Here is a 27,406-nt window from a genome sequence, read left to right as displayed (position 1 = left end):
GCTATCTTGGATTTGTTCAAGTCTTTGGTTATTTAACAGTGGACAGAGGAGATTCCTCCCCTCTTGAGGGAGGATATCATTACCTGAAATGATCTTATTTATAGCTTAATGTTATTTTATGGAAGGGTTGGACGTCATCTGAGCCCACCGTGGGTGAGGTGCAGATGGCTTAGTGTGGGATGGTCAGAAAAGGCCTGAGTTCTTACAGTTCTGAACTAAGTCACCTGGGCCCCAACCCGAGGGTCTCAGTTCTGGGTTCTCTGTTTGTACATCCCCCAAATAAAGGGGTTGGCTTCCACTCTTCGCACTGTTGGTCGCTTGGTCCGGTCAGCCTCACGCTCTGTGTTCCATTTCCTGAGCGGGTCAGGCTGGAAACAGACCCGGCCGTGGCTCCCCGCCGCCTCGCAGGCATTAAGCGACCCGGTGTCACCTAACAGGAGGTCGCCCGGGCCTCCCTTCAACCCGGCGGAGGATCCCTGAGGTTCCCAGAGGAGGCTGAGCCCCGGGAGGCTCGCTCCCGAGCGGGGCCCACCTGTCCGGGCCGAGCCCCTCGCGGGCGCCCCAGGTGGCTCAGGCGGGGAGGAGCCGCGCCCCGCCCCGCCCCTCCCCGCGCGGCCGGAGCCAACGCCGGCCCCCGGCGGGCGCGCTCGGAGCGGTGGCCGGGAGCCGGGCTGGGGTGCCGAGAGGCCCCGCGGGCGCGGGCGGCGCAGGTGAGCGGGGAGGTCGCGGCCAGCTGGGGGCGGTGGTCGGCCGGGGCCGGAGGACCCCGCGCGGGGGACATGCGGAACCGCGCGGCTGCGGCGGGGCCGTGGAGGGCCGCGGTGCCGTGGAGGGGCGGGGGTCCCGAAGCCTCCGGGGGGGCTAACAGCTGGGAACACCTGGACGGGGCGGGGGCGGGGGCGGCGGAGGGTCTCCTGCTCCGCCAGGGCACCTTCGAGCGTTTGCCTGGCGCTGGTGGGGAGCGGAGAGGCTGGGGGGCCGGGCTGCTGGGGAGAGCCGGAGCTGCGGCGGGGGTTCGGGCGGCGGAGGAGCCCAAGTCGCTCCCGCCTCTCTCTCTGCGGCGCCGCACACGGGCCCGCGTCCTGCCGCTGCTCTGCCCGGCTCTTTACTTTTGGTGGTGGCGGTGATTAAAGACCTACGCGCCCGGGTTAGTTTGTTCCCTGGGCGCTGAGTATGCTCGGCTGCTCTGACTCTAGGGGCCTTTGGTGGGAAGACTGCAGGTCTGTGTGCCCTGGGGCGTTGTGGAGATGAGGGTGGAGGTGGAGGGCCTCCATCTCCCAGGACCCAGCCATCCAAGAGAGAAGGAAAAGGTCTCGAGTGCTCTTTAAATTCCAGTTACTAGCTATGTGAGCTTGAGCAACTTGCTTCACTTCGCTGATGCTCAGTTTCCTCCAAGGCAAAATGGGCATGATAGTCATTAAAATAGCTTTAAGTTATCTCATGTTCATAAAGTGCATGGCACGAAGCTTGGTGAAAGTTCTCTCCATTTTTTCCCTATGTGATAGTGTAACACTTTATGCCTCCCAGAGGCCTCCGCACATTTCTGAACAGAAGGGGGATCCAGGAGGCTTAGATTACCCTCCTTTAAGGTGAAACCCTAGTGTGGTGGCGGTGTGGTGTGTGTGTGTGTGTGTGTTTTGGGGGTGGCATTTCTTTCTTTCTTTCTTTTCCCTTTAATCACTCTGACTTATTCACTGCTAAGCTACTTTCAGGCTCTTTTACTTCCTGATGCCATCCTAGAGGCAGTCGATCGGAAGGTGCAGGTAGAGGGGTGTTATCAGCCTGCTTTCGCCATTATCAACTGTGTTTGTCAGAATTCTTTTGAGTTGGGTGTTGGTCATTTGAAAATTGCCTGATGTAATATGGAAATTGGGTCACAGAAATGAAAAAGTCTGAGGGTTTTAGCTTCAGGCATGGCTACATCCAGGGGCTCACATGAGGTTGCAGGCATCATTCTCTCTCATACATGTCTTAACTCTTTTTGCCTTCTGTGATGACTGTTTTTTTTTTTTTTTTTAAAGATTTTATTTATTTATCAGAGAGAGAGAGGGAGAGAGAGCGAGCACAGGCAGACAGAATGGCAGGCAGAGGCAGAGGGAGAAGCAGGCTCCCTGCTGAGCAAGGAGCCCGATGTGGGACTCAATCCCAGGACGCTGGGATCATGACCTGAGCCGAAGGCAGCTGCTTAACCAACTGAGCCACCCAGGCGTCCCTGATGACTGGTTTTTAATATGAGGTGATAAATAGCACTGGCGACTTCAGGTTCATCCGCTCCTTGGGGGGGGGGGGTGGGGGGGGGGGAGAGTCTCTCTCTTCTTCCAACTTTTTTGTCCTTACAGCAAGTCTTACTGATAGGCTAGACTAAAGCTGGGCCAAGTCATCTCTGTGCATAGGGAGTGGTGGTAAGAGTGATATGGATATTCACAATAGGAGTGAATACTTTACCCAGGTGTCACCAGTGCCTGGGGGATTTGTTCAGCTCCAGTTCAGCTGCTGGCTGGAGAGGGGCAGTTCCCAGTGAGAAGTTGTATAAAAATAGTACATGTCCATTGCACTCTCTCTGCCTTTGCTCATCACCACCTAGACGAAGTCTGTAGTAGAGTGTAGACAGCCTGGGTGCCATATTCAATCTGTCAGTCATCAAGTTTTTATCCAGGCATGGAAAGCATCCTGTGTGTTCATCCTTCCATTCCTTGTTTTGTTGATCATTCATTCAATAGGACTAAAATGGAGTCACTTATGCTAAGCCCAAACTGAGTCTTAATTTCAGTAAGCCAGGGCTTCTGCCAAGGGTGAAAATGCTTCTTTGGAGAAGCTCACAGTCTGGCGGGAAAGGCAGATATGCAGATAACAGTGCTTGGGACCGTTTAACTGTCTGGCATAGAGTGAAGACTTCCCAAGGAGACTGTAGTGGTGCTCAAAATTGGAGATAGTAGGGCTGCTTGAGGAGAAAAGCCCGGAGGGACTTCCCAGGCCATTGTGGTGGGGAATCAGTGCTTGCTGTTGTAAGTTATGTGATTTAGGTTACTTTACTGTCTCACTTAAGAAGTCTGCAGGAGGTGGTTCACGGTGGTCACGGGCCCTCTTGGTTGGATTTGCTTGCTTTTCCCTGCTCTGCCACAGGTTGATTATGGTTCTATCAGGGCTGCGGCTGGTAACATCCCAAACAGAAGGGAGGGATGGTGTTTGTCTAGAAAACAAAGGACAAGATTTCCCAGACATTCCCTAGGTCATTGGCCAGGATGGTCATATGGCCACCTTAAACCAGTCACTGGTGAAAGAGAAGAAGGTGGGCTATGATTGTTTTATCCATGCCATCTTCTGGAGCTGAGAGAGGGGCTCACCTTCCACACACTGATGCCCCTTATCTGAACAACGCTGCAGTTCTGCTAGCAAGGGAGGAAGGGAGTTTGCCTCTCAGGCTGTTAGGTAGGCAGTCAGTCTGTGGTTTTTCCCACAGGCAGGGACAGATGGTGAAAGGGCTGGCCTGTATGGGCAGTCGGGAGAAGTGCAGGACAGTAGAAGTACAGGGTGTAGCTGAGGGCAGAGAAAAGTGAGGCGGGAGACACCGGCAGAGACACAGGTAGAGACTCGACTCTAACATAGAGTACCCAGTGTGAGATATCATTCTGGCTATCGCCAAGAAGCATAAATCTTGATCCCATTCTTCAAAGAATTTACACTTAAAAATTTTTTTCTGAGCTTTTCATATTCCTGTTGGCAACAGCAACAGTGGCTTACTCTATGGTGATGATTCGGTAGGGGTGGGTTAGGGTGGAGGAGTTGGGGTTGGGGGGATGCGTATAGTTTGAAAAAGCCTCACAGCTGGTTCTGGTCTGTGTCTCAGTCCCCAGCACCTCCCCTTCACCATCTCCTGTACTTCCCGTTGAGAACACTTGCTTGTTCCAAATCATGGCTTCATTTCAGTATTGTTACCTGTCTTCAAACTAACAGGCTGGGACTTGGTGAAGATGCAGTCAGTGGGAGATCCTGGGCAAGAAAACAGTTGTCCTGATAGTAAAATCAGTGGGCGAATTGTCTGTAGTTGTTTTGGTAGGAAACCAGCCTCAACTGCCTATTGCTTTTAAAACATTTAGCCTGTTTTCACTGGAAGTGTGAAGTGAGTGCTGCTTTTTGTTTCCATCTGATATGGCTGATGTTGGTGGACATTTGGAGTTAGATTGGGCAACAAGTTGTGCATCCTCCATATCTTGTTGGCACAGAAATTGGCAAAAAGACTTGGTCACTAATCCCGAGAGGAGGGAGTGGAGGGTAGCATATTTTCCATCAGCAGTGCTGTTATGGGATGTCCAGGATCACTGGAAAAACATGAAGGAATGGGGAGGGAGAGATGTCTTGGGAAGTCATTGGTTCACAAATATTTAATTGAGCATCTACTGTGTGCCAGACCCTGTTTCCGGTGCTGAGGGTAAAAGAGTACACAAGAAAGACAAATCTCTCTGCTCATCACACCTACAGTCTACTAGAAGGGAACCTATTTATTTATGTTTTGTCTCATTTTTCAGGTGAAGAGAAGTACTAAGAGAGAAATAAGTTATTGTCAGAGGGGAGGGGGGTGGAAGGGTGGGCAGAATGGCTGAAGAGGAGTGGAAGATACAGGCTTCCAGTTATGGAATGAATAAGTCACAGGGATGAAGCACACAGCATAGGGAATATAGCCAGCCGTGTTGTAACGGCTTTGTATGGTGGGGGCAACTGGATTTGTGGTGAGCATAGTGTAACATATAGGCTTGTTGAATCAGTCTGTTGTATATCTGAAACTAATGTTACATTATGTGTCAGACATACTCAAATGTAAAAAAAGACTCTAAAAAAATAAAACTGGGTAAGAAAAGAGTGCAATAGTTGGAAACAAGCTGGGCATAGTGCTGGAAATCTTCAAGGTTTATTCTTTCTCTGGTTTCCAGTGGAGAAGTATGGCCCGAGCCGGCATGATATTTGGGAGGAAAAGACATTCACTTGGAAGAAGAGGATTATATGTTGAATAACTTGATTTTAAAAGATTTCTTTCACACAGAATCTCTTTGTTTCTTTGTTATACTTCACATTGTTCCCAAACATGATTTACAGTGACTTACAAAATGTGGTACCAGTGGTGAGAAATAAGTGAAGAAATATGAGCAAAGGGAAAATAAGAGTAATTTCTTTCATCATTGGGTTCCAGAATTGTTTAGTTTTGGTATCAGGGAGAAGGAGGAAGTATGGTGATTAAAAATGTGATTCATGCTCAGGGTTCATTATTTAAAAGGTGATAAAATAATTTTTTTAAAAGATTTTATTTATTTATTTGACAAACAGAGACTACAAGTAGGCAGAGAGAGAGAGAGGGAAACAGGCTCCCCGCCAAGCAGAGAGCCCGATGTGGGGCTCAATCCCAGGACCCTGGGATCATGACCCGAGCCGAAGGCAAAGGTTTTAACGCACTGAGCCACCCAGGCACCCTGAGAAAATAAATTTTTATGCCTCAGAAAGTTACAACTTTTTTGTTTGTGTGTTTAAAGAGTCAGTTTTTTTTTTTTTTAAGAATTTATTTATTTATTTGACAGAGAGAGATCACAAGTAGGCAGAGAGGCAGGCAGAGGGAGAGAGAGAGGAGGAAGCAGGCTCCCTGCTGAGCAGAGAGCCCGATGCGGGACTCGATCCCAGGACCCCGAGAACATGACCCTAGCCGAAGGCAGCGGCTTAACCCACTGAGCCACCCAGGCGAAGAGTCAGTTTTATTTGATGGGAAAATTAGTCTCTTTATGAAGGGCTTATACAAAATTTATCTCCTGAGTTCAATTAAAACTAATAGTTTATTTTTTTTAGGTCAATATAAACTACATCAAGGGTTGACAGAGATCAAAAGGCTAGTTCTGGATCAAATGAAATGGTCCAAAAAAAATTTGTGAGGAGTTTTGTTTAGACTCTTAATGGACCGGAAAAAATACACAAATTCAAATAAAAATTTAAAGTCTTTAAATGTTATGTAGTGGTAATTTTGATTGCCTATTTTTATTGGGTTGTTTGTTTTCTTATTGTTGAGTTTTGAGAGTTCTTTACCTAATTTGGATGTAAGTTCTTTGTCAGAAACGTGTTTTGCCTGAATTTCTCTCAGGCTGTGCCTTATATTTTTATTCCCTTAAGGGTGTCTTTCTCCAGGCAAAAGTTTTCAGCTTTGGTAAGCCGGTTTTTCAATTTTTATTGCGAATCAAACTTGTTGCTAGTATATAGAAATGTAATTTTTTAAAAGCTTTATTTATTTATTTTAAAGAGAGAGACTGAAAAAGAGAGCGAGTTAGGGGACAGAGGGAGAGAGAGAGAATCTCAAACAGACTCCCCACTGAGTGTGGAGCCCAATGTGGGGCTCTACCTCACAACCCTGAGGTCATGACCTGAGCCAAAATAAAGAGTCAGTCACTCAACTCAACTGAGTCACCCAGGCACCCCTGCAATTGCTTTTTATATATTGACATTACATTTGGTTACCTTCCTAAAGTCACTTATTCTAGGGGGCTTATTTGTAGATTCTTTGGATTTTCTACACAATCATGTTATTGGTAAATAAAGACAGTGTTATTTCTTCCTTCCCAGTGTGGATGCCATATATATATATATATTTCTTATTGCACTGGCTAAGAATTCCAGTATAATGTTAAATAGGAGTGGGGAGAGAGAACATTCTTGCCTTGTTTGTTGTCATGGGGAAGAAATAATCAATTTTTCACTATTAAGTATGATGTTAACTGAGGCTAGATGCCCTATGAGGTTAAAGAATTTCCATTGTATTCTGAGTTTACTGAGATTTTTTATTTTGGATCGATTTTGAATTTTGTTGAATGCTTTTTCTCCATCTGTTGACAAGATCATGTGATTTTTTTCTTCATATTTAATACAGCAAATTTTACTGATTGATTTTCACACATTGAACCAATCTTGTATCTCTGGGATAATTTCACTTGGTTGTGATGTATTTTTGGAAGAGGCTGTGCAGGATTGGTATTATTTCTTACTTTAGTGTTTGGTAGAATTCATTAATGAAGCCATATAGGCCTAGAGTTTTCTTTGATAGGTTTTAAACTACAGATTTAATAGGTATGGGTGCACTTAAGGATGCCTATTTCTTGATAAGTTTGGGTAGTTTGTATTTTTTAAGGAATTGTTCTACTTCACGTAAGTTGTCAAATATATATCTCCATAAGATAGAATTTTTTGTGGTCTTCTCATATCATCCACTTAATGTCCATGGAATCTATAGTGATTTTCTCCTTTCATCCCTGATACTGGTAATTTGTGTCTTCAATATTTTTCTTACTCTATCTAGAAGGTTATTAATTTTATTGATCTTTTCAAAGATCCAGATTTTTGGTTTCATTAATTTTGTCTGTTTTTCTATTTTCGATTTTATTGCTTTCTGCTCTTTCTTTAATACTTCTTTCTCCTTGCTTTGGGTTTAATTAATTAATTAATTAATTTAGTTGTTTTCTTAATAGCTCATTTTACTGATCTGAGATTTTTCTTCTGTTTTAATGTAAGCATTTAGTGCTATACATTTCCCTCTAACCACTGCTTTAGCTGCATTCCACAATTTTGTTATGTGTATTTGCATTTTCACTTATTTAAAATTAAAATATTTAAGAATATTAAGAGAATTCCTCTTAATCCACATGTTATTTGACTGTATATCATTTGATTTTTAACTATTTGGGAATTCTCCAGAAGTCTTACTGTTATTGATTTCTAATTTAATTCTGTTATTGTCTCACAGTATAATTTGCATGACTTATATCCTTTTAAATTTGCTCACCTTTGTTTTATGCCCCAGAATGTGGTCTGTCTTGGTGAGTGTTCAATGTGTACTTGAAAAGGATCTGTATTCTGCTATTTTCGGGTAGAATGTTCTGGAAATTTTAGGTCTTCTTTGTCCTGATTTTCTGTCCATTTGTTTTATCAATAACAGAGAGGCATGTTGGAGTCTCCAACTATAAATGTGGATTTTTCTATTTCTATTTCTTCTATTTTTGTCCTATCACTTTTTGCTTCATGTATTTTGATTATCTGTTCTTAGGTGCATGCACATTCAGGACTGTTATGTCTTTTGGAGAACTGATCCTTTTATTATTATGTACTATTCCTCCTTTTCCTTGTTAGTATTCCTTGTTCTGGGTTCTACTGCTTTGGGTGTTCATAATATAGTTACTCCAGCTTCCTTCGTTTAGTGTTTGTTTCCTGTATCTTTTACTTTTCTTTTACGTCTAGCCTGTCTGTGTCTGTATATTTAAAGCAGGTTTCTTGTAGACCTCAGAGTCTTTCTTTTTTCACCTATTTGACAATATCTATTTTTCAGTTGGTGTGTTAGACTATTCACATTTACTATGCTGTTAAACTTAATTAAAATCTGCCATTTTGCTAGCTTTTGAGCCACCCAGGCACCCCCTCCTTTGTTTTTGAAATTTATTTCACTGGGTCTAGAATTTTGGGTTGACAGTTTATTTTTTCTTTCAGCACCTTAAAGACACTGCTTTATTGACTTCTTACTTGCATGCTACTGACAAGATATCTTCTACAATCCTTATCTTCTTTTATATTTAGTGTTTTATTTTTCTACCACTACTGTCAAGATTCTTTTTGTTGGGGCACCTGGGTGGCTCAGTGGATTAAGCCTCTGCCTTTGGCTCAGGTCATGATCTCAGGATCCTGGGATTGAGCCCCACATTGGGCTCTCTGTTCAGTGGGTAGCCTGTTCCCCAACCCCCAGCTTACCTCTCTGCCTACTTGTGATCTCTGTCTGTCAAATAAATAAAGTCTTTTTTTTTTTAAAGATTCTTTTTGCCTTCGATATCAGCTGTTTTAATATGCTGTACCTCTGGGTGCATGTGCGTGTGTGCCTACACATGTGTACATATATGTACATTCTTGCACATCCTGCCTGATGTTCTTGAGCTTCTTGGATCTGTGGTTTGGTGTCTGTAATTAATTTTAGAAAATTCCCAACAATTATTTCTTCAGATATTTCCTCTGCTCCATTTTCTTCTCTCCTTCTGTAATTTGATTTACACCTAGTTTAGAACATTTGACTTATTCCAGAGCTGTTGAACAGAGCTTTGTTTTGTTTCATTCTTCTTTTTCTTGTTTCTTGTTTTAGTGTGGGCAATTCTGTTGACCTACTGTCAAGTTCACTGACTCTTTCCTTGGCTGTGTCAAATCTGTGGAAGAATGTTGAAAGCTGTCTCCATTTCTGTTACTGTTTTTAGCCTTTCAAGTTTGTTTTTCATTTTATTCTCCCTCACAAATCCTATCTGTATATTTAAAGCAGGTTTCTTGTAGACCTATCTTTCTAGTAAAATTAAGCATTTGATCTTTCATGTTGTCCATTCTTTCTGTTAGGATCTTTTACAATTAATTACGGTTGTTTAAAATTTAGTGTCTGATACCTTCAACATCTGTTTTATATTGGAGTTTGGTTCAGTTCATTGCCCTTTCTTGGCAGTCTTGTTTCTTTCTTGCTTTTTGTATGCCCTGTGTGTTTTGTGGAGCACTGGACATCTTGTGTAGGACACGAGAGACTGAGATAAATAGTTTTTATGTCTTGAAATGGTAGTGCCTTTCTATTTCTGCTAGACCTTTAGTGTGGGGTTGATCACTCTAATCAGGATTTGAACTGGATTTGAGGTTTGTTGTTGGTATGGTTATTCTCATTTCACCATACACTTCAAATTCCTCTTGTGATAGTCTGAGTTTGGAGCTGGTTGGCCAGAGGGGTCTTCCTAATGTCTGTCTCAGTGTCAGCCTTAGGTTTTCCTTTTGTGCTATACCTCCAAGTGGTCTGGCTCCATGCTCTGTCAACTTTTCCAGCAGTATTCTGTTGTTGTTCCTTACTTGATGCCTATTAGCCAGTGTCCAGGTGCATCAACTTCAGGTAAACAAGTACTTGTTTTCTCTCTTCCTGTAGGCGTCTGCTTCTCCTTAGATTTGGGGCTAGTTTATTTCCCTATGACCTCGGCTTTCCAGTGGATTCAAGAAAGTTCTGGACTTGCCATTTATCTGGCTTTTTATTTGTTGTGAGCATGGGAGTGATGCTCTCTTCAGCTCTCTGCATCCTGAGCAGAAATTAAAAGCCTTGATATGATGCTTTCTAACCATTTTTATGATGTTTATACAAATCCTGGGACTATTTCCCTTCTCTCTGTGTTTTATACAGTGTCATTTATACATTTTTAAAAAAAAGATTTTATTTGTTTATTTGATAGAGATCACAAGTAGGCAGAGAGGCAGGCAGAGAGAGAGAGGAGGAAGCAGGCTCCCTGCTGAGCAAAGAACCTGAGGTGGGGCTCTATCCCAGGACCCTGAGATTATGACCTGAGCCGAAAGCAGAGGCTTTAACCGTCTGAGCCACCCAAGCGCCCCTCATTTATACATTTTATACCTATAAATCAGTGGTTCTCAACTCCAGCCTGAAGAGCATTAAACAAAATACAAATTTTTAGTCCCAGTGTTTTAATTGATATATGTTGGGATCCAAGCATGGATATCTTTTAAGTACTCCCCAGGTAATTCTCATGTATATCTAGGTTGAGAACTGGGGTCTAAGTATCCCCTACAACTTCTTCTTTCACAGGGATGCTCATCCAGCATAAGCAACCAAATAAAATTTCAGGCTATATACATTTGCCCTTGTGACTCCATCAAATTATTTTCTCCTAATTGTGCCTTCAGTGATAGTTAATTGCCTGTGATACAGACTGATAGTCTCATAGAATGGGGAGGAAACAGTTCTTCTCATTTAACTTTCTGCTTAATGGATATCCTCCATGGCTGTCTATGGCTTTAGCACTGCTTGAAGTCTTTCAGGGGCTGGAAACTCTGCCACTCAAAACAGTAAACCTTAGTGTGAGATTGTGAGATTGTTAGAGGTGTTTTCCTTCTGTTGAATTGAAATAAATCCTTCTATAATCTCCCAAATAATTTGCCTGATCCACAGCCTTGCAGACTGTTTTGTAAACATCTGTTTTCATGACCCAGTATGTGTTCACTTGTGCACATACATGCACACACACACATTCATATCCACGATAGGCATTTTATGAAATAACATTTATTGTAAGTCTTGTACTTCTAATTTTATGACCCGCCAATGGGGTTTTGTTTTTTTTTTTATTTAAAAAATTTTTTTTTTTCAGTATGGGAAGTGTTTCTGCAGCCCATCTTTCACTAGACAAGCTCTCATTCCCAAAGGTTTCAAGACAGCTCTCCTGGTACCTCAGCTCTGCTGCACCCAGCGTGATGCTGCTTCCTTCAGCTGTGTTTCAGCTAACCCCCTGCTCTGGGCAGTGTCACGCATTAGTTGGGCTGCACTCTGCAAATCAGTGGCTGAGTTCAGAAACCAGGGCTTCTCAGGGGGGCATATATGTTCAGAGTAGAAAAAGGGAGGGCTCCTTGTCTTTTTCTAGACACTATTTCTAGTCATGTGGTCCAAATTCAGTGGGATGTAAATTGCAGCCATCTCTTGAGGAACATTGTTGATGGCTTTGTAATTGTTATGTGTCCTCCCACTTTTCCCATATTAATAATGCATTATCCTAATTAGCTATGTGTGCATCTTTATTTTCTGAAAGACTGTGAACTCCTTTGAGATCAGGAAAAATATTTCATTCTTCCTGGCCGTAGTGATCACACTAACAAAATTAGTCTGTTGAAAAAAATTTAAAAAACTACATTCCTGGTCAAGTAAACTTTGGCCTTTTAGCATTATTGCCTTGCTGACAATTGTGCTATCAACCTTATTTGCTTATCACCATGTATTTACTTTGGGAAATAGACAAACTGGGTAATTTAGTTGAACCCGTCACCTCAATACTCACGCATAAAACACTGTGGTAGGTGCTCGGTGAGATGCCTAATATTTTACAGTCTACAACCTGACTGGGGTCATATGACATGCGAGGCTCATGTTAGTGAGTCGTGTGGTGGGTGAGTGCTCTCAGAAGTCACGGAGGAAAGGAAGGCCACATGGGTGGTCAGGAAAGACTTGGTTCCAGCCTTGAAGCATCAGACACATGGAGTGAAAGGTGTTTTGGGGTGAAGGGATTTGGAGGGACAAGTAAGCTATTTTAGCATCCCCCAGGCTCTACAGAATCTCTGCTGTCTCTGGGAGTGGCTTGGATCCATCAGATCTGAAAGAAACTGCAGGTAAGATATAGAAGAAAATCTAAATTATTTGTAGCAAGGATTGACATCCACAGAAGGTCATAGGCACAGCTCCCCTCATCCCCACCCTTCATCTCAGCCTCAGAGGCTCTGACTCTGACCTATGTGGTTTGTGTGTATTTCTGGAAGCTACTTCTTGTCATAGCAAGGTTCAGCTTTCCAGCAGTTTCAGGGCTGGTAGCGTTAGTGCCAGGTTGCAAAGTGCCTCTTTTTAGAGCGACTGTCTATAGCCACTGACCTAACTTTTTCTCTGCTTCCTCTTATCCAAGACTCTTACGCATATGTATTATTAAGAAATGTACATTCTCCAGGTGCCTGGGTGGTTCAGTTGGTTAAGACTTTGACTCCTGTCATGATCTCAGGGTCCTGGGATTGAGCCCTGCATCAGCTTCCCTGCTCAGCAAGGAGGCTGCTTCTCCCTCTGCCTGCCGTTCCTCCTGCTTGTGCCTTCTTTCTCTATGTCAGATAAAAAAATTAAATTTAATTAAAAAGAAAAGACATGTACATTCTCAAACTATGCTACATCTACCACTCTTCAAGATCGACTTCATCTATGGGACCGTCTTCTGAGTATCCTTGTTCAGAGTAAAATGGTGACACCATCAAAATGTGGCATAAAAGCCAGATATTAACATCATCAGTTTCTTACTGGAAACATTCGTTTGGGGACTCTCTTAACTGTGGTGAAAAATAAGGATGGTAGTACATTATGAAAAAGGCACTGTGTGTGTGTTAGTTATCCTTTAGCAAGGGGTGGGGACTACAGTTCTTAAACATTAACAGTAAGGGAACAAAAGTGAGGGCTATGAGTCAGCACCTGCTATGCTGCGCTACAGGGTGGCTATTTGTATTATGAAGCAGTGCACATGCGCTTCTCTTAGGGTCTAGTGCCAGAATGGTAGTTTATTTCCTGGGAAGAACTGAGAAATAAAATAGTACAGATCTAGATAATTCTTCCTATTTCTCTTTTTGCCTTGGCAGCCAGGAAGCCCAGAGCTAAATGTAAAAATACTCAACCATGTGATAACTTTATTTCAAATTCTAAATATAGAGACATCCTATATTAAACTATATGATTTCACCTTTTTTTTTTAAGATTTTATTTTACTTATTTGACAGAGACAGACACAGTGAGAGAAGGAACACAAACAGGGAGAGTGGGAGAGGGAGAAGCAGGACCCCTATGAAGCAGGGAGCCAGATGCAGGACTTGATCCCAGGACCCTGGGGTTGTGGCCTGAGCCAAAGGCAGATGCTTAATGACTGAGTCACCCAGGAGTCCCTGATTTCACCTTTTTAGAAAGGGTAGCTGTTGCTTTTTCCTTATTACCAGGGTGATACAAGTTTATTATAGAAAATGTGGAAAATAATAGATTGCCCCACCAATCAGATCTTTTCTCATCACCCAGAGATAGTTGCTGTTTGAACCATTCTCATTTCTTCTAAGCATGCATGTCTTTATATGTGTGTGTATGTTATGTAAATGTATTTATAAAAATGAAATGATACCTTTCACTCTGTACTAAAACTATTTATTTTTAAGATTTTATTTATTTATTCGACAGAATGAGAGAGAGAGAGATCATAAGCAGAGAGGCAGGCAGAGAGATGGGGGTGGGGCGGGGGGAGCAGGCTCCCTGCTGAGCAGAGAGCCTGACTCAGGGCTCGATCCCAAGACCCCAAGACCATGACCTGAGCCGAAGGCAGAGGCTTAACCCACTGAGCCACCCAGGCTCCCCTGTACTAAAACTATTTTTTAGCTTAACCTTTATAATCATTTTCGATGTTGCCATATACTCCTGTGCAACATTAGTTTTAATGGCTAGTATATTTCATCATGAGGCTGTATCTTGCACGTTTCATTTGAACTAGGCTTTTTGCTATTATAAACAACTCTGTCATGTACCTTCTTGGAGCTAAATCTCTGAGCAGATCCATAATTATTTCCTTAGAATAGAATTTCTAGAAGTGACATAAATACTTAAAATAATTAATACTTTTAGGCTCTAGATTTATATTTCGGTGTTGCTTTCAGAAGACATGAACTACTCTATTTTATCACCTAGGCTTTTATTTATTTTTTATTATTTATTTGTCAGAGAGAGAAGGAGGGGAGCAGAGAATGCACACAAGCAGGGGGAGTGGTAGAGGGTGAGGGAGAAGCAGGCTCCCCACTGAGCAGAGAGCCTGATTCCTGGCTCAAATCCAACCCCAGCCACTGAGATCATGGCCTGAGCTGGAAGTCAGACACTTAACCAACTAAGCCACCTAGGCACCCCCAGAAACAGTGTTTCTGTCACTCTGGTAATCTATCAAAAGCATGTAACAATCTGAGAAAGGTTTGTTTTTGAAAAAACCCGCTGCATTTGGGGTAAGAGCAGTAGGAGTCTCTAGTGTTCTTGCCTGGGGCAGGCCCAATCTCTTCTCCACTCCCAGCTCAGGGGACTCAGAGGTGTTGGCTCAGCAAGGGAGGCCAAGTGGACCAGCCCCGGTGCTGCCAGAATCAAAGGCACTCACCAGTTTGCGCTGGGGAGCCATGTGTGCACCTTCAGGGTATTTCCAATATTCCGATCTTATAAACTACATGGCAAGCAATCTTTAAAACTGAAGTGGTGGTATTAATAATTACTTAGATTCTTAGAATTTGAATTATGGGAGCAAATTGGATCCCTGTTTCTAAAACTGTTCTACCAGTGAACATTTTCACCAGCAATATACAAGTAGCTCACCATGATTGTTATCTTTAAATTGAGATAAACACGCATGCCATAAAATTTATACTGTTAAAATATGCAATTCGGTGGTTTTTAGTATGTTCACTAAGTTATGAATTATCATCATTATTATGTAATTCCAAAATGTTTTCAAAACTTTGCGAGGAAATCTCATATTCATTAGTAATCATTCCCTGTTGCCTCCTTCTCTCGGCCCCCAGCAGCCACGAATTTACTTTCTGTGGTTTTGCCTGCTCTGGACATTTCGTATAAATGGAATCATTCAGTATGTGACCTTTTGTGTCTACTTTCTTTTACTTAATGCAATGTTTTCAAGATTTTAAGGTTAATAATGTTTTTAAGGTTATAGCATAAATCAGTCCTTCATTCTTTTCCATGGCTGAAAAATACTCTGTAGTATGGATATAGCCCATTCTGTTAATCTGTTCATCTTCATGGAGGTTTGGGTAGTTTCCATTTTTTGGACTATTATGAATAATGCTTCTGTGAACAATCATGTTCAAGTTTTTGTGTGCAGTTGTGTTTTCAGGTCTCTGAAGGTATATACCTACATGTGGAGTTGCTGGGTTGTGTGGTTATTCTCTTTAATTTTTTGAGGAACTGCCACACTGTTTCCAAAGCTGCTGTACCATTTTGCATTCCTACCAGCAATGTTGTGAGGGTTCCAATTTCTCCACATCCTCACCAACACTTTCATTATCTGTCTTTATGCTTATGGCCATCTTAGTGGGTACGAAGTGGTATGTCTTTGTGGTTCTAGTTTGCATTTTCCTAATAAGTTATGGTGTTGATTGTGCTTATTGCCCATTTGTATATCTTCTTTTTATTTATTTATTTATGTATTTATTTTTAAAAAGATTTTATTTATTTATTTGACAGAGAGAAATCACAAGCAGGCAGAGAGGCAGGCAGAGAGAGAGAGAGAAGAGAGAGAGGAGGAAGCAGGCTCCCCGCTGAGCAGAGAGCCCGATGCGGGACTCGATCCCAGGACCCCGAGATCATGACCTGAGCCGAAGGCAGCGGCTCAACCCACTGAGCCACCCAGGCGCCCCCATTTGTATATCTTCTTTGGAGAAATGTTTACTAAGATCCTATGCCAACTTGAAATCAGGTTGTTTGTCTTTTTATTGTAAAGTTGTAAGAATTCTTTATATATTCTGGGTACTAGACCCTTATCAGATATATGATATGCAAATATGTTTTCTCATTCTATAGGTTGTCTTTTCATTCCCTTGAAAGTATCCTTTGAAATACAAAAGTCTTAGTTTTGGTAACATCCCTTTTTTTTTTCTTTTTTCACTTGTGCTTTTGGTGCCATACTTAAGAAACCATAGCCTAATCCAAAATTATAAAGGTTTACACCTATATCTTCTTCTAAGAGTTTTACAGTTTTAGCTTTTCCATTTAGATATTTGATCTGAGTTCATCTTTATATATGGTGTGAGTTAGAGATCCAAATTTATTCTTTTGCTTGTTCTGGCAACATTTGTTGAAGAGTATTCTTTCCCCATTGATTGTCATAACTTGTCAAAAATCAGCTGACAATAAATATATAATTTCCTTCTGTATTGTCAATTATATTCTATTGATCTATAGGTCTGTCCTTATGCCAGTATTACACAATCTTGATTAATGTTGCTTTGTACCAATTTTGTGATTGGAAAGTATAAGTTTTCCAACTTAGTCTTCTTTTGCCTATTCTGGGTCCTTTATATCTTCATACGAATTTTAAGATTAATTTGTTAATTCTGCAAAAAGCCAGCTGGGATTTGATAAGGATTACATTAATCTATAGATCAGTTTGAAGATTATTGCCATTTTAACAATATTAAGTTTTTTAATAATGAACATGGAATATTTTCCCAGTTGTTTAGGTCTTCTTTAATTTCTTTCAGTGGTGTTTGGTAAGTCTTGTATTTCTTTTGTTAACTTTATTACTGAGCATTTAATTTTTCTGGTGTAATTGTCTTAATTTCATTTTTAAGTTGTTTGTTGTGTATGCTTATGTATAGCACATAAAAATGCAGTCAATTCTCATGTTTTGATCATGTATCCTGAAACCTTGCTGAACCTGGTGACTAGCTCTAATAGTGTTTTAGTGAATTCATTTGGATTTTCTAGAGAAGATAATATCATCTGCAAAGAGAGATAGTTTTACTTCTTTCCAATACCGATGCTTTAAATTTCTTTTTCTTGCCCAGTTTTCTTGGCTAGAAGCAACAATACAACATTGACTAGAAGTGGTAAGCTCAGACATTCTTGTTCCTATGTTAAGTTCTGGACTAACAAGGTGGCCAATATTATTTATGATACTTTTTGGTGACCTCTTTCATACTCTAAGAATCTGAGTAATGGAGTAGGAGTTGCTGATTGGTTTCTCCCAGGGAAGGAACAAACAAAACTTCCCTTTTGCCTGGGCATCTGGTTTGGCCTCATAGTTAATAGGGGGAGAAAGTATTTAAAAAAATTTTTTTTAAGTTTTTATTTATTTGACAGACAGAGATCACAAGTAGGCAGAGAGGCAGGCAGAGAGAGAAAGGAGGAAGCAGGCTCCCCGCAGAACAGAGAGCCCGATGCGGGGCTCGATCCCAGGACCCTGGGCTCATGATCTGATCTGAAGGCAGAGGCTTTAACCCACTGAGCCAGCCAGGTGCCCCGGAAAAAAGTATTTTAATTGAAGAATCTACTTATGTGACATCTAGGTGCCAAGAACTTTGATTAATGCTTTCTAGGATATAAGCCTTCATTACTTAAAAATAAAACTTAAATTTTCCCTACTAGTTTTTCATTCTGCCTTTCCATATTTGGCTGCCCAGTATATGCTTCAGGTACTGTGCTGGGATCACAAAGATGAATTAAACACACACTGTGTCTTCAGGGTGCTCACGGAGAAGTGTTGGGGGAGACAGATAGGAAAAAGGATGTTAAATATTCTAGCAAGTGGTTCCCATGCAGGGTAACCTGTCAGAAGGAAACAGGTAAGAGATGTGGGTTTCCCCCTTGGGGGTTTTTGGTCTCAGTTTGATGATGGAACATTCAGTTTTCACTCCATAGAATCAAGGAATTTTAGGACTGGAGGCTTGGAAATCCTCTTATGCAGCTCCACATTTTTCAATAGGAGTAACCTCTTACCTTGTTCAACAGTTGCTCTTCTTTCTCTGAAAGAAGAAAGTTCTTTCATCAGCAGTTCTTTCTCTGAAATGTTTTATCTCTCCTCTCTCTCTCTCTCTCTCTCTCTCTCTCACACACACACACACACACCCCGTCATACAACATTTTCTCTAGGGAGGTAATCTATGTTTAGCCCACTTCTTGGCTTTATTTTTTGTGTCTGGTAGTATCACACCAGGCTCAGTGCCCCTCTTCAGTATGACTCCATCCAGGAGTCCTGCTTTCTCAAGACTACTTGGCTTTGTCCTTTCTGTGGGTCCTATGACATGGACCTGAGAAGGATGGAGACGTTACCCAGCTCCACACCCCCATTACCCGGAAAGCTTGCAGGGGGCCTCCTGCTCTGTTTCATTGTACTTTGAATTTCCTTGGAAAGAGCATATTCCCTTTTAATCTTGTCCGTTCAGGAGATTCACTAGGATGCATATAAAGTCCTACCTGTATGCTTGCTGTGAAGTCATCTTTCCGGAAAAGAATGAAAGTGGTATTAGCAAAAGCGATGAAATAGGCACACACCTTAACAAAGTTTTACAGTTTTTATTTTATAAGTCACGTCTGAATTGCATGGTACATATGCTTCCATTTTTATTTTGCTCTTTAAAAATAAACCTTTTATTCCAGCTTTATTATTTATTATTACAATTAAAATAACATCAGGTTACTTTTTATCATTCCACTGGTAAAATGGAATGGAAACCTTATTGTCTTAAGCTACAAAAGAAAATGAATCGACCCCACAAACCTTTCAAGTTTAATTACCTTTTAAACAAATATGAAGTTCTCGTTTCCTTTTTTCTGTTTTATTACAATGCATTTTTTTCTTTTGATTACGTGAGGGGCTGAGATAAGGATGCAGAGCCGCTTTCTGGTTCACACAGTTTACTGCATACGACACGGCAGCCAATTCAATCAGAAGGGAAATAGGAAAATAACTACTCTATTTGTGCCTTGTAAGCGCTTTGTACAGTCCCCTCCAGTCCCTACGATTAAATGTTGGCTTCTCTCCTTGCAGGCTTCTAAAATGAAATTAGAAAGTGGTGCAAGCAGCATTTTAAAGTCAGGCGCAAACAGTGTGTAGGGGCAAACGTAGCCAATCGAAGAATCCCAGCATGGCAGGCAGTCATTTGATTCAGTGCTGAGGGAATACAGCAGAAAAGGAGAGCAGGTGGCAATGGGTCCTGAGAAGGTTCCAGGTCATGGAAAAGCCTCTGAGGATTCGTCTCTGTTGGGAGCCAGTTGGGGTGGGAAGAGGAGGAGGGCGTGGATGGGTGTTTAGGGCGGAGCTTTCCCTGGTGTGTGTGATAAATGCACCCGTAAAACATACTGTCATCAAGTTACCCTTTACCTCCGTCTGAGCGCTAGGGTGGCTCTGGGACTTGCTAATGGGGAAGGGGGGAGGTTAGGGTATAGAGGGCTCCTTCTAGAAAGGGGAGTGGCACTGTGTAGAGGAATGAGTGGTTGGACTGCCATTTAGGACCTGAGTCCTGTTCTTAGTGCTTCTGCCTTCAGGCTGTGTGACCTTGGATGAGGTCACCTCACCCCCCTCTGAACTGTGGCTTCTATACTGCAGGAGGTGGATTTGGCATTTGCCTGTGATGCCCAACCCAAATCCCCAAGCCTCCACTGAGTCATCTCAGAGGCTGTCCCTGCACCAACCGTTGGGATTCCTGGCCCCTGCTTCCCAAAGGGAGCAGCCTCAGTTTCCCCTCTCCTATTTATGCTTTTGGAAGCTGTTGCTTGAACCACCAAGTGGTCCCTAGAAAATGTCTGAAAACTCCTAAATGGCCTGATTTCAAAGATCTTCTGGTTCTCACATTCCAGGCATCTGTAACTCTGACATCCAGCCCCAGGTGCAGGGGACAGGGATCCGGACACACCCATTACTTGGGCGTCTCCCACCTTTCTCAGGAGACGCCAGCAACAGAAAGGAAACACCAATCTTCAGGGACAGTGAAGCTGCGGTGGGGAGAGGGGTCTGTGCCTGTAGGATTTCAGCTTCAGGCTCCAGGAGCAGACCATGTCACCCCTATTGACAGAGATGCCCTGCAGCTCCAAGATTAGGGTACGGCTCCTGCACATGGTCTGGGAGACCTGTGATTTTGAGGACAGCCGTCAGGTCCATCTTGTGGCCCTTGTCAGCTCTCCACAGGGGCTGTCGAGTGGCCCAGCCCTGAACTTTTACTGGGTGCCCCTGAGGCTAAGGAATAATCACCTTGTCAGCGGCAAGTTACCATTCTGAGAGCCAGGCTCTCCCAGGGCCCACTTGCTGGTTCGGATTAAATAAGCGTTTTCTCCCCACATCAAGTCATCCCCTCTCTGTGCCCTGTCTTGGGAGTCTTTTACTTTTGCTCCTTAAGAATGTGCCTTCCTCTGCCACCCACTTCCCTCCATCTCTTTGGAAGTCAGAGCGCGCGTACTTTTGTGTTACCAGGAGTGAACAGTGAGGGAGTTAGCCTTCCATTTCCCTCGGTTTCAAGCAAATATTGTGCCTTTTGTTACTTGTCCTGAGTCGCTCTGGTGAACACATAAGCCTGGGAGGAAAGGTTTGGCAGAGGAAGCCGTCATGAAAGAACTATTTTAATTGAAGAACATATAGCTGGAGACCCAGGGGTGTTAGGCAGTTTAATTAATGTTTATTAGAAATGAAGACTTGCTATTTAGAAATGAAAACTTAAACCTCCTGTCTCCGTATCCATTTCTCCCTTGTGTCACTGCTCCTTTTGCCAGCTTTTTAATTTAGTCAGCTTTTATTGAGTTCCCAAGATGAAACTGGGTACCTTGTTACATACTGAGCTCGCAGAGATGAGTATGACCTAGGTCTTGCCTTTAAGGTGCTCATGCATGGCCAGGCTGTGGAAAGGGCTAAGTTGATGGTAATAGCGCAAAGCGGTCCGTGCTTTTTTGGAAAAGGTCTTGGAAGTTGAGAGAACAGCCAGGATGACCAACCATGTGCCCTTGGCTGGGGACAGGAAGTAGTTTCCGCAGGAGGAACCCGGGACCTGTGTCCTAGAGAATGACCTTGAGGTGGTCAGAAAGGACGGGGAGGGCATTCTGGGCAGAGGAAGTGGTGGGTCCAAGGTGTGAGGGAGTTGCGGAGTTTGGTGAAGTGTAGGGGCTCAGTGTGCTTGGGGTAGACCTTGAGGAGGAGCGAGGGGGAGAGGGAGCAGGAGCCCGGATGGGATAAGCAGGGACCCGGCTGTGAAGGACCTGGAATATTTTACCAGTATACTTGTCAGTTTGGATTTCACCCCAGGGTATGAGAGGCCACAGATTTGAGGCAGCTTGGGACAGGAGGGTTTGCCAGGCTGTTTAGCGTGGCAGTTACAGGCAAGGGCTCTGGATGCCAGTGGCTGGTGACTGGTGACTGGGGTTCGGTCCTGCTTTACCACCTTCCCTGTGTGGGTAGGTTACTTAACTGTGTCTCTGTTGCCTCATCTTTTTAAAATAGGGATGAAGGGACGCCTGGGTGGCTCAGTTGGTTAAGCAGCTGCCTTCGGCTCAGGTCATGATCCCAGCGTCCTGGGATCGAGTCCCACATCAGGCTCCTTGCTCCGCAGGGAGCCTGCTTCTCCCTCTGACTCTGCCTTCCACTCTGTCTGCCTGTGCTCGCTCTCACTCTCTCTCTCTTACAAATAAATAAATAAAATCTTAAAAAAAAAATAAATAAATAAAATAGGGATGAAAATCCTATCTGTCTTCAAGGGTCCTTGTGAGGAATGAATAAGTAAATAAATTACCTAAAGCTCTTACAAAAACGGGTGCATAGGAAGCACTTGTTAAAATTTAGTTATCTTTTTTTTTGGGATGCGGCCTATTGTGCCTTCCACGAGCAGTCTCCTTAGACCGCGTATCAGTTAGGTGTTCTGTAATAATGCCAGATAAAAAATACTCTAGAACCCAGTGGCTCAGAACAACACTTACTTATTAAAGCTCTTGCAGTTGCGGTTGGCTCCGGGGTTTGGCTGGAATCCACTGGTCTTGACGGAGCCGCCGTGCTTCCAGCTGGGACCCAGCTGGGAATGCAGGTTGGGTTTTCGTCTGCTTCAGGTGGGATCCAAGCTGAGGGCAGCAGCCACTTGGGGCGGCCCTTCCCAAGGCCGTGGCAGAGCCGGCAGGGGTAGAAGGAAACCTGCAAGGCTTCTTACTGCCTAGATTCCTTCCAGCCAAAGCCATTCCCACGCCAAGCCTCAAATTCAGAGGCAAGGGATGATTTGATCCCCATCCGTGGGAGGAGCTGCTAGGGCACTTGGCGAAGGGCATGAACACGGGAAGGGCTGAAGGATTGGGGCCAACAACGTGAGGCCCCAGGGGCTGCTCCGGTGCCTCCTACAATCGCAGGTTCCACGAGGGAGCTCCATGAGGGGCAGAGTTTACCCTCAACGCGGGCAAATCTGAACCCCGGGGACCTGGCTTCAATTAGTGCCTTTCCTGCGCTTGTCCCAATGCCCACCTCCAGGCCTTGCGAATGTGTTCTTTGTCCTGAGTCATCGGAGGAGACCACACCTTTTAGGGGTAAGTGTACTGGTGTGGGTTTGACTGTGGACTCTGTGGAATGAAATGGGGATGATAATATTCTCTCATGAAACCCACCAGAAAGGGTGCAGAGGAGCCGAGGAAAGCTTGCCGCCTCTCTCAGACTTCCCCAGGCCGCAGTGCTCTTCTCGAGCATGGTTTGTGGCAGATGTGAACAGCTATGATAAGACTTCCAGTGTAAGCCCAAGAATCAACTGTGTGTTTGTTTATATGTGTTTTCAGATATCTCTCTGGATACAGTGGAAGGAATCGTATCTTTTCCTGGGTTCCCTGACATTTGCTTTCCATTCCCTGGGAACGTCCTGGGAGGCGTGCCTGCCTCTTCAGTGGAAACCCCTAGGCGAATGTTGGGAGAGGCAGCCTGGTTAGTATTTATGGGTGCGTAACTCTACCTTGTTCTCCCAACTCCTCAGGAGCAGGATAGGGACAGGGATGGGAGGAGTCAAATACAGCTGCTTTGCCAACATGTAAGATAATCTCTCTTGCTCCTCCTGGGCCTCTTTTTGCTCCACGACAAACGCATCCATTCTTCTCAAACAGAAAAGAGAGAAGCAGGGACAGGGAGATGTTCTTATAGGTTACACTTCTCTGTTTTATGTGTGAGAATCCAAGTATATTATGAACTTAAATAACAAACTTCTCAATATGCTAGTCATTTCTTTGATTAAAAAATTAAGCAAGATTTCTAAAATTACACTTAAGTATAATATTAAGTTGGGCAATTTTTTAAGATAGGGGTTGGAGGTATATTCCAGAATTTTCTGGTAATGGAAATAACAAGTTGAAACATTTAGCAGTGTGACTGACCTATATAAAGTGCTCAGTAAATTGTAGCACTGATGATGACGATGATGATGATAGTGCCTAGAGAACTTGTCCATTAATGGGTGGAAAGGATTACAAACAGAGGTTACAAGGCTGAGTTCTCTCATCAGCTGCCTTGCTCCAGAGGAACCTCACAGACAGTCTTTCTCTATGTGGAAAAACAACAGGCAAGTGAACCCAGAAAAGCTCAGGTTTGAAAACCAAGCCAAGTGTATACTTTGGAAGTTACATTTTTTTTTTTTTTTCTTAAAGTGGTTGCTTCTAGAAGGCACAATTCAAAATCGTCGCTGCAAGAACAGACATGCTGAAATCCTAATGGTGCAATTCTATTTTGTTGAGTCAAAAAAATAAGGCTGGATAATGACGAGTCGTAGCTATGCAAATGAACAGAAAGATCATCATGTCTTGTGCTTCAGGGTGTGAGTTGATGGCAAAAATCTGTCCATGTTACTTAGGAGGAGAGATGAATTCAGATGAAAACATTTAGTGAGCTATCTATACGTGTGTACACACACATACACATATACATATGTGTGTGCGTGTGTGTGTACGTATGTTTAGATAATTTTTTTTCTTTAAGCATCATTTATGGCGGAACTGCTTAAATGTTGATTTGCTGGCAGGCTTTACTGGGTGTCTGTTGTGGGCAAGGCTCAGCAAATGTGCCTGTCCGTCCATCTGTCTGTCCTTCCTTCCTTCCTTTCTTCCCTAACAAGCATAGCCTTTGCTTTCCAGGAGCTTATACCATTTTTTTTTTAAGATTTTATTTATTTATTAGACAGACAGAGATCACAAGTAGGCAGAGAGAGAGAGGGGGAAGCAGGCTCCCCGCTGAGCAGAAAGCCCAATCCCAGGACCCTGGGATCACGACCTGAGCCGAAGGCAGAGGCTTTAGCCCACTGAGCCACCCAGGCGCCCCCAGGAGCTTATATCTTAATGGGAATGGGAAGATGCAGACATTAGAAATGGAAAGAACAATTCTAAATTTATATAGTACATATTATATAGTACATATTGTGTACAGGTTTCTAATATATCTGGAGGAAAAATCCATAGAGTGAAAATGACAGTTCTAAATCTTGACTAAATTAAGCAATGAATTCTTCAGCTTCTTTTTGGTGTTTTCAGGCCAAGGGCCATTATTGGGTTTGGAATAATATTGCTTGCCGCCCAGGAAGTTGCCCATCCCCAAATAAGCAGGGAGGCCAAACAGCAATTGGTGACTTAGCCACCATATACTTATATGACCTCCAAATACATTCTCAAAGCTTTCAAATGAATGGGAAGAATTGATTTTAAGTAGGAATTATTGCTTAGCTGACTGATGCCTGAAATGAGGGCAAAGTGGCTTGATCATTTGATTTGTTTATAATCTCTTACTGGGATTTCTTATGAGACTATTATGTATATTTGGGTTTTTACTTTGAGGTTTTTATACTTTTTATTTAGAAAATGAATGAGAATAACTTCCTAACTACATCTAATGCCAATGTGCTAACGTTTTCAAAATAAGTCAATGAGGAAGAATTACTTAATAGATTATTTAATAAATGCTTTTCACATAAGAAGATATCACTTCCGACGCCACCAAACATACCATGTCTTACGAATAAACTCTATAGAGAGCTGAATATTGCAAATCAAATTATAGAAAAACTAGCAGAAAATATTAGGTCTGCATAGAAATGACAATTTTCATGTCTTTACTGCAAGAGAAGCAACCAGTGAAGAAAAAACAAATAGATTTGAATATATAAAAACTTAGAACTTACATATAAATGAAGAGACAATGGACTGGGAAAATTTGCATTAAATTTGTGACACATAAGTGATTAAAATGCGTTATAACTTGTATATATAGCTTACTCAAATACTTAATTAAGAAAAGGACTGGGGACCTAATAGATGTAAAATATAATTTATTGAGTATTTTTTATGCCCGGATAGATTTACAAAATCAGATTATACTGATTGTTTTAGCTACAGAATATTTTGTAACCAGCTTTTCTCACATGCTCAGACTAATTAACCTTCTAAAACATGGCTTTCAGCAGTAGCAAATTATTTCATTGGAAAGGAAGAATGGCCCAAATTTACTTAACTAAGTCTTTGGTGCTGGATGTTAAGGCTATGGACATATCACTCAAGGTGGTTTTCCTAGTATCTCTTCTACTTGTGAAGCCATGGCCTGTTGTTAGAGCTATGATTCTGGAAAAATACATCTCAGTGAATGAAACAGTGATTTACGAAGAAGCACATTCAATACTATTTTTACCAATAATTTTATAGGTAGCATCTGTCACCAAAACCTGTTTTAGCAGAAGAGGAAATAGCCTTTGAGATCCCAGGCTTTTCACAACTTTCCACAGCATGTCAGCATATTTACTGAAGGCCTTCGTAAAAGAGACACGTTAATCATCATCCCTGAGAGCTTCTCTAGGGTAGTGATGACTGTAGTATTCTGTGAGGGTGCTTTGTCAAGCACGTCATTCCCTTATCTTGTTTTTATAGCAGAGGAAATAAAGGCACTAGAGAAATATCTTTGAGGTCACACAACCAGTTAACAGCAGATAAACATTAGAACCAGCAGCTCCAGAATTCCCACTGTGTGTAATTAGTTCCCTGCGGGCAGGAAATGACAGCATGGGGGGGTGAACGGCAACGTGGTGTTTGGGGAACGTGCAGGCTGCTGGGAATTCTCTGTGCTCCTCTGCATGGTGAATTAAGGCAGTTTCTTGCTGAGGTTCTCGCTGCATAGAACCTGGAGGCCTCTCAGCCAGGTGCCTTCTTCCTTAGGGTGAGAGGAGTCTGCACTGTCACCCTCTCCCCTTTGATGGGTTGTCGATGTGGAGGATATTGGGTGTGGGCCTGAGTCATTTCTCAGGCGTTGCCGTCTCTTCCAGTGGCAGCGTGGAGTTTGTGAGCATGGTTTTTGCTGTTAGCTCCTGATGGATCCTGAGGAGGCCGCAAGTATGAGGTTGGGAGTAAAAAGGCAGGCTCTGTTCTGACTCCTTTCAAGTTCCCCCCTTGGCCTGTGCACCGGGATGCTCTAGGGAAGCTTATGGAGGGCATGTTTGCCTTGTTTTGTGTCCTTATGAGTGATAGATTCTGAATTTGTGGGTTGCCTCCTATTCCTAGGCATCTGACAAAATCATGTGGGAAATGATGTGGTTGAAAACTGCCACCAAGAGATCGGTGTTTTGTGAATTCTAGGGCGTTCAGAGACTGTCTGCCAGAGGCTGGTTCCATTGGATGCTCCAGCAAACTCATTAGGTCCTGCAATCCTGACTGTCTTAATTGACAGCCCCCTTTTAAAGAACATAACAACTGTTTAATAACCAAGGGTTGACAAGAGAGAGGATCCTGTGCCTTTGCTTTAGAGCTTTGAAAGGTGGTGGAATTCTGAGTTCATTTGCTCTTTTGCCCTGTCTAGAATGAGCAGGGAATGCTTCCTGGGAGAACACAGGCTAGAGTCTACTCACTTCCCGTGGCTTCAAACGTGGCTACTCAAAGTGAGGTCTGCGTGTCGGTAGCACTGTATCACCTGAGAGCTTGTTAGAAGTGCCCCCTCTCAGACCACATCATCTGTGTTTTAACATACCCTCGAGGTGACCTAAGAACTTAAACAGAAGACATGCTCAAGTATGAAAAGTGCTGGTATAGAATGTATAAATTGTTGAACTGTGAAAGGTGGCTTACTCAGTGGTGAATGCTTTTCCCTGATCACATTTTCTGTTTATACGTTCTGATCCTTAATAAACATTTTTGTTCTTTAACACTTTAATAATTTGAATGTCTTTTTAAAATTTGCTCTTTCGGGCACCTGGGTGCTTCAGATGATTAAGCATCTGCCTTCAGCTCAGGTCATGGTCCCAGGGGCCTGGGCTCGAGCCCTACATCGTCTGTCTGGCTTCTGTACATCAGTTTTTAAAACCT

General features: G+C 42.9%; 1 protein-coding gene across 12 annotated transcripts in view; it reads left to right on the top strand.

Moving 5' to 3' along the window:
* Positions 1–627: 627 nt before the first annotated feature.
* Positions 628–27,406, top strand: part of LYPD6B (LY6/PLAUR domain containing 6B) — a 180,127-nt gene continuing 153,348 nt past the window's right edge. For 6 of the 12 annotated variants that reach the window (XM_059394311.1, XM_059394317.1, XM_059394310.1 and 3 more), the window contains exon 1: positions 636–710. The gene's annotated coding sequence lies outside the window, so the exon portion shown is untranslated. Of the gene's footprint in view, positions 711–22,867; positions 23,024–27,406 lie in introns of all 12 variants that reach the window. The other 6 variants (XM_059394313.1, XM_059394315.1, XM_059394309.1 and 3 more) reach the window with 4 other exon arrangements.

Source organism: Mustela nigripes, chromosome 3 (genome assembly GCF_022355385.1).
Source record: "Mustela nigripes isolate SB6536 chromosome 3, MUSNIG.SB6536, whole genome shotgun sequence".
NCBI lineage: Eukaryota > Metazoa > Chordata > Mammalia > Carnivora > Mustelidae > Mustela > Mustela nigripes.
The sequence above is the reverse complement of the archived record's forward strand: the minus strand, read 5'-3'. Positions and strand labels throughout refer to the sequence as shown.